This window comes from Mya arenaria, chromosome 12, assembly GCF_026914265.1.
Source record: "Mya arenaria isolate MELC-2E11 chromosome 12, ASM2691426v1".
Classification (NCBI taxonomy): domain Eukaryota; kingdom Metazoa; phylum Mollusca; class Bivalvia; order Myida; family Myidae; genus Mya; species Mya arenaria.
Window position 1 is genome coordinate 9347412 of NC_069133.1, and position 11698 is coordinate 9359109.

The window sequence follows — 11698 nt, forward strand, 5'->3', positions numbered from 1 at the left end:
GAGTAATGTTATGGCTACTGCACCCACAACCCGAGTAATGTTATGGCTACTGCACCCACAATCCGAGTAGTGTAATAGCTACTGTCCCCACAGCCCGAGTAGTGTAATAGCTACTGCACCCACAATCCGAGTAATGTTATAGCTACTGCACCCACAATCCGAGTAGTGTAATAGCTACTGCACCCTCAACCCGAGTGATGTTATAGCTATTGCACGCACAATCCGAGTAGTGTAATATCTACTGCACCCTCAACCCGAGTAATGTTATAGTTACTGCACCCACAATCCGAGTAGTGTAATAGCTACTGCACCAACAACCCGAATAATGTTATAGTTATTGCACCCACAATCCGAGTAGTGTAATAGCTACTGTCCCTAAAGCCCGAGTAGTGTAATAGCTACTGCACCCACAACCCGAGTAATGTTATAGCTACTGCACCCACAATCCGAGTAGTGTAATAGCTACTGTTCTCACAACAGGAGTTATGTAATAGTTACTGTACTCACAACACGAGTTATGTAATAGTTACTGTACTCACAACCCGAGTTATGTAATAGTTACTGTACTCTCAACCCGAGTTATGTAATAGTTACTGTACTCTCAACACGAGTTATGTAATAGTTACTGTACTCACAACACGAGTTATGTAATAGTTACTGTACTCACAACCCGAGTTATGTAATAGTTACTGTACTCACAACCCGTGTTATGTAATAGTTACTGTACTCACAACCCGTGTTATGTAATAGTTACTGTACCCACAACCCGAGTTATGTAATAGTTACTGCACTCTCAACACGAGTTATGTAATAGTTACTGTACTCACAACCCGTGTTATGTAATAGTTACTGTACCCACAACCCGAGTTATGTAATAGTTACTGCACTCTCAACACGAGTTATGTAATAGTTACTGCACCCACAACCCGTGTTATGTAATAGTTACTGTACCCACAACCCGAGTTATGTAATAGTTACTGCACTCTCAACCCGTGTTATGTAATAGTTACTGCACCCACAACCCGTGTTATGTAATAGTTACTGCACCCACAACCCGTGTTATGTAATAGTTACTGTACTCACAACCCGTGTTATGTAATAGTTACTGCACCCACAACCCGTGTTATGTAATAGTTACTGCACTCTCAACACGAGTTATGTAATAGTTACTGCACCCACAACCCGAGTTATGTAATAGTTACTGCACCCACAACACGAGTTATGTAATAGTTACTGCACCCACAACCCGAGTTATGTAATAGTTACTGCACCCACAATACGAGTTATGTAATAGTTACTGCACCCACAACCCGAGTTATGCAATAGTTACTGCACTCACAACACGAGTTATGTAATAGTTACTGCACCCACAACCCGTGTTATGTAATAGTTACTGCACCCACAACCCGTGTTATGTAATAGTTACTGCACTCTCAACACGAGTTATGTAATAGTTACTGCACCCACAACCCGAGTTATGTAATAGTTACTGCACCCACAACACGAGTTATGTAATAGTTACTGCACCCACAACCCGTGTTATGTAATAGTTACTGCACCCACAACACGAGTTATGTAATAGTTACTGCACCCACAACCCGAGTTATGCAATAGTTACTGCACTCACAACACGAGTTATGTAATAGTTACTGCACTCACAACCCGTGTTATGTAATAGTTACTGTACTCACAACCCGTGTTATGTAATAGTTACTGCACCCACAACCCGTGTTATGTAATAGTTACTGCACTCTCAACACGAGTTATGTAATAGTTACTGCACCCACAACCCGTGTTATGTAATAGTTACTGTACCCACAACCCGAGTTATGTAATAGTTACTGCACTCTCAACCCGTGTTATGTAATAGTTACTGCACCCACAACCCGTGTTATGTAATAGTTACTGCACCCACAACCCGTGTTATGTAATAGTTACTGTACTCACAACCCGTGTTATGTAATAGTTACTGCACCCACAACCCGTGTTATGTAATAGTTACTGCACTCTCAACACGAGTTATGTAATAGTTACTGCACCCACAACCCGAGTTATGTAATAGTTACTGCACCCACAACACGAGTTATGTAATAGTTACTGCACCCACAACCCGTGTTATGTAATAGTTACTGCACCCACAACACGAGTTATGTAATAGTTACTGCACCCACAACCGGAGTTATGCAATAGTTACTGCACTCACAACACGAGTTATGTAATAGTTACTGCACTCACAACCCGTGTTATGTAATAGTTACTGTACTCACAACCCGTGTTATGTAATAGTTACTGCACCCACAACCCGTGTTATGTAATAGTTACTGCACTCTCAACACGAGTTATGTAATAGTTACTGCACCCACAACCCGAGTTATGTAATAGTTACTGCACTCTCAACACGAGTTATGTAATAGTTACTGCACCCACAACCCGAGTTATGTAATAGTTACTGCACCCACAACACGAGTTATGTAATAGTTACTGCACCCACAACCCGTGTTATGTAATAGTTACTGCACCCACAACACGAGTTATGTAATAGTTACTGCACCCACAACCCGAGTTATGCAATAGTTACTGCACTCACAACACGAGTTATGTAATAGTAACTGCACTCACAACCCGTGTTATGTAATAGTTACTGTACTCACAACCCGTGTTATGTAATAGTTACTGCACCCACAACCCGTGTTATGTAATAGTTACTGCACTCTCAACACGAGTTATGTAATAGTTAATGCACCCACAACCCGAGTTATGTAATAGCTACTGCACCCACAACCCTTGTTATGTAATAGTTACTGTACTCTCAACACGAGTTATGTAATAGTTACTGCACCCACAACCCGAGTTATGCAATAGTTACTGCACCCACAACCCGTGTTATGTAATAGTTACTGCACCCACAACCCGTGTTATGTAATAGTTACTGCACTCTCAACACGAGTTATGTAATAGTTAATGCACCCACAACCCGAGTTATGTAATAGCTACTGCACCCACAACCCGTGTTATGTAATAGTTACTGCACCCACAACACGAGTTATGTAATAGTTACTGCACCCACAACCCGAGTTATGCAATAGTTACTGCACTCACAACACGAGTTATGTAATAGTTACTGTACCCACAACCCGAGTTATGTAATAGTTACTGCACCCACAACCCGTGTTATGTAATAGTTACTGTACTCTCAACACGAGTTATGTAATAGTTACTGCACCCACAACCCGTGTTATGTAATAGTTACTGCACCCACAACCCGTGTTATGTAATAGTTACTGCACCCACAACCCGTGTTATGTAATAGTAACTGCACTCTCAACACGAGTTATGTAATAGTTAATGCACCCACAACCCGAGTTATGTAATAGCTACTGCATCCACAACCCGTGTTATGTAATAGTTACTGCATCCACAACTCGTGTTATGTAATAGTTACTGCACTCTCAACACGAGTTATGTAATAGTTACTGTACTCACAACACGAGTTATGTAATAGTTACTGCACCCACAACCCGAGTTATGTAATAGTTACTGCACCCACAACCTGAGTTATGTAATAGTTACTGCACTCTCAACACGAGTTATGTAATAGTTACTGCACTCTCAACACGAGTTATGTAATAGTTACTGCACCCACAACCCGAGTTATGTAATAGCTACTGCATCCACAACCCGTGTTATGTAATAGTTACTGCATCCACAACTCGTGTTATGTAATAGTTACTGCACTCTCAACACGAGTTATGTATTAGTTACTGCACCCACAACCCGAGTTATGTAATAGCTACTGCATCCACAAACCGAGTTATGTAATTGTAACTGTACTCTCAACACGAGTTATGTAATAGTTACTGCACTCTCAACACGAGTTATGTAATAGTTACTGTTCTCACAACCCGTGTTATGTAATAGTTACTGCATCCACAACTCGTGTTATGTAATAGTTACTGCACTCTCAACACGAGTTATGTTATAGTTACTGCACCCACAACCCGAGTTATGTAATAGTTACTGCATCCACAACCCGTGTTATGTAATAGTTACTGCATCCACAACCCGAGTTATGTAATAGCTACTGCATCCACAACTCGTGTTATGTAATAGTTACTGCACTCTCAACCCGAGTTATGTAATAGTTACTGCACTCACACCCGAGTTATGTAATAGTTACTGCATCCACAACCCGAGTTATGTAATAGTTACTGCACTCTCAACCCGAGTTATGTAATAGTTACTGCACCCACAACCCGAGTTATGTAATAGTTACTGCATCCACAACCCGTGTTATGTAATAGTTACTGCATCCACAACCCGAGTTATGTAATAGTTACTGCACCCACAACACGTGTTATGTAATAGTTACTGTACTCTCAACCCGAGTTATGTAATAGTTACTGCACTCACACCCGAGTTATGTAATAGCTATTGCATACACAACCCGAGTTATGTTACAGCTGCTGCACAATCATTTTAATGATTGTACGACAGCGCTTTTGTCGTGTATGTAATTTCATCTTCAACGCGAGTTATTGAGATAATACAGAGGCGCTCTTGCCGTTTATATAATTGTACAACCTGAGTGAGGGAGCTTATAGAAATAAGAATGAAAACGAGATATATGGGTGAGTCGATATGCAGGATGGGGAGAGAAAACGTAGTCGTGAGAAATGAAAGAGTTTGAGGAGAAGAATAAAAGAGGTTGAGGATGGTAAAGCATTTGTGTGGCTTGTTTTTCAGTTGGACATTTCGCATAACATGTAAGAAACGATACGATGGTGGCCCTGAGAGTCAATGGTTAAGACCGATAAGAAGACAAATGTCGTACCATACACGACCACGCGTACTAGCATTGGAACTTTGAGCAAGGCTCGAAATCCAGCAACAATATTTCCCGTCCAAACTTCTCCAAGATCTGAATCCCCGTTCTATTGTTTGTCGCAAAACAAAATGTACACACAAAATCCCTTTCCAAGGAAAAGTTATTTGTACATGTGCAATCAGTGGTACACAGAAACCAACATGATATAATATCGTATTTAGATATTTAAATATATCTCTTGAAATATGACGAGTGCTTTATACTCTGTTTTAATTTATACTCTGTTTTTGAAACTGTGTACGTCACAAAAATATGTTTTGAACTACCACTAATCAGTCAACCCCTCTTTAATCAGTAATATTTTTCGAATGTGCATTGTTGCTTCTCCAGAGACACTTCATTCGTTAGATTATGTTATTGGGTAAGACAAATTGACAACGATGCTCAGAATAAGGTCAAACACATGAGTGTTCAGTTTTTCAGGCATCGCAGCATTCGTTTCTTGCATCCCAATTTATTTCTTTTTCAACATTAACACACTTTTGTATTGTTTTTGTAGTAAAAAGGAATTCTTTATTAAAATGTTAAGGTATATTTAGACAAATGCAATATTCCTACTGTTGATGAGAATATGAACCGTTCATTTGAAAGGCATATCAGATTTAAACGTCTCACACTTTAACTGTTTTTGACATCTTATAAAGATCTATTAATATTCAACTATTTTGGGCGAAGGGATATTGAAAAAAAAACAAAAAACAAGAGGCACATCAGTGCCTGTGCTCCACCGGCCAAAAGGTTCAAGCAAAGACCACCTTACGAACATTTTCGTCAAGTTTCATAGAAATACAATCATCAATTTTTGAGGAGAAGTTATTTAAAAAAATTTTTTACTTTAATAGCTCTGGCTGCCATGTTGTGCAGTGGACCGAACTGATTTGGGCAATTTGAGTAAAGGAGCACCAAACAAACATTTCTGTCAAGTTTTATCGAAAAAAGGTCATCGGTTTCGACGACAAGTCGTATAAAGTTTTTTTTTATTTTTTAGCTCTGGCAGCCATGGTGTGCAGTGGACTGGAACCATTTAACAAATTTTGGTTAATGACCACCCAAGGAACATTTCTGTCAAGTTTCATCAAAATCTGATCATCGGTTAACATTTAATCTGAATAGATTATGAAGCAAATATCTAACGTGAACAAGAACTGACGAGATAGAATCGACTTGGTGTTTCACATACACTTTTCGGCCATTTAAGTTACTAAAAATAGCTGTTTCATAAACTTTCAGAATGTCACTTAAACGAAAATTAATGTTCAGTCTATATATACTTTCCTATGTATAAATGTAAGGTTTTTACATTGATCTTTTTGTGAGAACTTTATGCTTATATGTTTACTCATAAATTATTATTGTTTAAAAATTATTTAAAGATGCTATACGTGAAAAATTAAGACATTATTTTTTTTTCTATTAAAGGGAGGTAATTCAGTAGTAAAATGTAATCAAAGCTAATAAAGCATGGCATTTCTTTTCTAACCATGTTGATATTATTACAGTCTATTCAAGCAAGATGCCTTTTGTTTTTACATAGTACCCATAGGTTCTGAAAAACAAGGAGCACTATTCCCAACAGAAGGATGTCACTCCCTATCACTGCATGAGCATCATAATAAAGAAATGTTTACTCAAACTGCAAGCTGCTCAATTGAAATAGGTATTTACCTCAAGCATACAGTTTTATAATGTGGCAAAATAGTCGGACTACTAGATTGTCATTCGGACTAGTAAAATATGCCATTATGCTAGTCCAACTGGCTAGTAGGTTAAAATGTTTTTCGTGAAGACTGCGGACGAGAAGTCCTTAAAGGTTTTTCTATTTTTAACTCTCGCAGCCATGTTGTGCAGCGGACCGGAACCATTTGGGCAATTTTGGTTAAAGGGCATCCCGATGAACTTTTATGTAAAGTTTCATCAAAATCTGATAATCGGTTTCTGAGAAGATGTAGTTTAACGTTTTTTTCTATTCTTAGCTCTGGTGCCCATGTTGTGCAGCAGACCAGAACTGTTTGGGCTATTTTGGTTAAGGACTACCCAAGTAACATTTCTGTCAAGTTTCATTGCAATACGATCATCGGTTTCTGAGGAGAAGTCGTTTAAAGGTTTTTCTATTTTTACCTCTGGGGGCCATCTTGTGCAGTGGACCGAAACAATGAAGCAAATTTGATAAAGGACCATCCAAGGAACATTTCTGTTAAGTTTCATCAAAATCTGATCATCGGTTTCTGAGAAGATGTTCTTTAAAGGTTTTTCTATTTTTTTGCCCTGGCAGCCATGTTGTGCAGCGGACCGGAACCATTTGAGCAATTTTGGTTAAGGACCACCCAGGGAACAATTCTGTCAAGTTTCATCAAAATCTGCCTATCCGTTTCAGAGGAGATGTCGTTTAAAGATTTTGCTAGTTTTAGCTGTGGCGGCCATATTGTGCAATGGACCAGAACCATTTGAGCAATTTTAATAAAGGACCACCCAAGGAACATTACTGTCAAGTTTCATCAAAATCTGCCGAACCGTTTCAGAGGAGATGTCGTTTAAAGATTTTGCTATTTTTAGCTCTGGCGGCCATAATGTGCAATGGACCGGAACCATTTGAGCAATTTTGGTAAAGGACCACCAAAGGAACATTCCTGTGAAGTTTTGTCAAAATCCGCTTATCAGTTTCAGAGGAGATGTCGTTTAAAGTAAAAGTTTACGCACGCACGTACGCACGCACGCACGCACGCACGCACGCACGCACTCACGACGGACACTCTGTGACGACATAAGCTCCATGGCCTTCGGCCAGTGGAGCTAAAAAATCAGATAATAAAGAATTAAGAGTAAAGATCTGCACTCATTCTTTATTTTGTTTATTTTGTTTTTAATCGGCGGATTTTCAAACTCAATCATTTTTTTAAAAAATCAAAAAAAATCTTATAATTCCTTACTAAAAATTATAAAACCGAATATGTAAAAAAATATTGAAAAATAGTTTTTTTTTAAATATGCACTTTGTACTGTATAATATACTAACATGCCATGCACATATATATATTGCACGCATCCACTGGCAAATTACCCTATATCTATTGCACGCATCCACTGGCAAATTACCCTATATCTATTGCACGCATCCACTGGCAAATTACCCTATATCTATTGCACGCATCCACTGGCAAATTACCCTATATCTATTGCACGCATCCACTGGCAAATTACCGTATATCTATTGCACGCATCCACTGGCAAATTACCCTATATCTATTGCACGCATCCACTGGCAAACTACCTTATATCTATTGTACGCATCCACTGGCAAATTACCCTATATCTATTGCACGCATCAACTGGCAAATTACCCTATATCTATTGCACGAATCCACTGGCAAATTACCCTATATCTATTGCACGCATCCACTGGCAAATTACCCTATATATATTGCACGCATCCACTGGCAAATTACCGTATATCTATTGCACGCATCCACTGGCAAATTACCCTATATCTATTGCACGCATCCACTGGCAAATTACCCTATATCTATTGCACGCATCCACTGGCAAATTACCGTATATCTATTGCACGCATCCACTGGAAAATTACCCTATATCTATTGTACGCATCCACTGGCAAATTACCTTATATCTGTTGCACGCATCCACTGGCAAATTACCTTATATCTATTGCACGCATCCACTGGCAAATTAACCTATATCTATTGTACGCATCCACTGGCAAATTACCTTATATCTATTGCACGCATCCACTGGCAAATTACCCTATATCTATTGTACGCATCCACTGGCAAATTACCCTATATCTATTGCACGCATCCACTGGCAAATTACCCTATATCTATTGCACGCATCCATTGGCAAATTACCCTATATCTATTGCACGCATCCACTGGCAAATTACCCAATATCTATTGCACGCATCCACTGGCAAATTACCCTATATCTATTGTACGCATCCACTGGCAAATTACCTTATATCTATTGTACGCATCCACTGGCAAATTACCTTATATCTATTGCACGCATCCACTGGCAAATTACCCTATATCTAGTGTACGCATCCACTGGCAAATTACCTTATATCTATTGTACGCATCCACTGGCAAATTACCCTATATCTATTGCACGCATCCACTGGCAAATTACCCTATATCTATTGCACGCATCCACTGGCAAATTACCCTATATCTATTGCACGCATCCACTGGCAAATTACCCTATATATATTGCACGCATCCACTGGCAAATTACCGTATATCTATTGCACGCATCCACTGGCAAATTACCCTATATCTATTGCACGCATCCACTGGCAAATTACCCTATATCTATTGCACGCATCCACTGGCAAATTACCCTATATCTATTGCACGCATCCACTGGCAAATTACCTTATATCTGTTGCACGCATCCACTGGCAAATTACCTTATATCTATTGCACGCATCCACTGGCAAATTAACCTATATCTATTGCATGCATCCACTGGCAAATTACCTTATATCTATTGCACGCATCCACTGGCAAATTACCCTATATCTATTGTACGCATCCACTGGTAAATTACCCTATATCTATTGCACGCATCCACTGGCAAATTACCCTAAATCTATTGCACGCATCCACTGGCAAATTACCCTATATCTATTGCACGCATCCACTGGCAAATTACCCAATATCTATTGCACGCATCCACTGGCAAATTACCCTATATCTATTGTACGCATCCACTGGCAAATTACCTTATATCTATTGTACGCATCCACTGGCAAATTACCCTATATCTAGTGTACGCATCCACTGGCAAATTACCCTATATCTATTGCACGCATCCACTGGCAAATTACCCAATATCTATTGCACGCATCCACTGGCAAATTACCCTATATCTATTGTACGCATCCACTGGCAAATTACCTTATATCTATTGCACGCATCCACTGGCAAATTACCCTATATCTAGTGTACGCATCCACTGGCAAATTACCGTATATCTATTGCATGCATCCACTGGCAAATTACCGTATATCTATTGCACGCATCCACTGGCAAATTACCCTATATCTATTGCACGCATCCACTGGCAAATTACCCTATATCTATTGCACGCATCCACTGGCAAATTACCATATATCTATTGTACGCATCCACTGGCAAATTACCTTATATCTATTGCACGTAATTATCGGACAAAATTTCGGTAGCTCTAAATCTAGTGTACACATCAGCGCCAGGTGCCCTCGGGAAGTTGATTTTACCCGGAACCTCTGTCAGAGGTTAATCACACTCGACCCAAACCCAGCCAGCGGTATTCACTATTGTAATGGTTAAGACTTAATATAGTTTTAACTCAAAACAAGAACATGTATTGCTTCAAATGCTGCTTCAAATGGAAGTTTTGTAGAAAATTATGAACTGGTTATTAGAATTTCTAATGCCTCCAGATACAAGGATACAGTTTATTAAACGCTTATGATTCGAATCCATCGAGTTTTTTTTCTCACCTTCTGTTTTTCATTTATAAAGATGTTTATCAATTTTCTAATATGTTTTTAGACCGATTTGCTAAAACATCTGATTTTTTTTTTAAATATTTTTAAAATGTGATGGCTTTGTAGCATTCCATCGAACGCAGGCTGCAATATGATAAAGAGACACCTAATCGGTTCAATGAAACAGTCATATGTAGTAAGAATTATGTAACTGTTATTGATGTATCTGTTATTGTTATTATAGAAACTAGTCATATGGATTTGAAAAAGGCGTTTAACTCCATAATAAATTCAAGGTAATGAAATAATCAGAAAGGTTTCTACGGACGTAATGCTGAAACTTGGATTTGGGAGAAAACGAACAAAACAATTACAAGAATATTTACCAAGATGTTCGTGGTTATAGATGATAAACACCATTATAATATCCGTTTTACATATATATTATTTACATATGGAGCAAATTAATTATTGCAAAACATACTTATACATATATGACATCCCCAATCATGCATGGAATGCGAATGTTCACATACAAGTAGTTTAAATGGCTGTCAAAAATGGTCATCCGGAATTTTCTGCCAAACATTCAGTTTTTCTTGATTTGTTTTGATAATTAAGCAACGAAAAGGAACGTTTTGTCAGATGGTCATTTAAAATATTGTATCCATTGCTCAAGGTCAAGGTTTAAATACTGACAGGTTTTTGAATGTGGGGAGAATTGTGCAGATTGGCTCCCTTGATTATGTCCAATGTTCGTAGAGAAATATATTGACAAACATTACCTATTGACATGTGTATAGTATCTTTAGGTTTTATCATCGTTGATATATTTTCGAAAACAGGAACTCTATAAGTATATTCATCAAAATTTTCACTTGCAAAATAAGTACTTGGGAATCACTTCGTCGAATTTCTAGAAGACTTTGTATCATCTATAAATTCTATACTTCTTTCATGAAAGATCTTCTGACAAGTCTGTACAATGAGCTTAAGAGCTTAAGATCAGGCTGTCCGACTCCATCCATACTCTTGATCTCTCCCATTGGAACACCAGCTCATTCATGAATATAGATTTAAGTCCATCTTTCCTTTGTGCAGCTACCATGCCCAATTTAGTGATTGGGTGGCCGTGTGCACTGCGAGATATCAGTGAAGTGGACACTATTGCACCAGTTCATATTCTACTATGGACTTTATACGTTGTTTGTCTTGTTTATAATGAAGCCTGATTCATGACATACAACCGATCTTAAGTAAACACATGTCGTATGTTTTATGACAATCATTATATATGAATTACATTCACCTATAGTCTTGGGCAT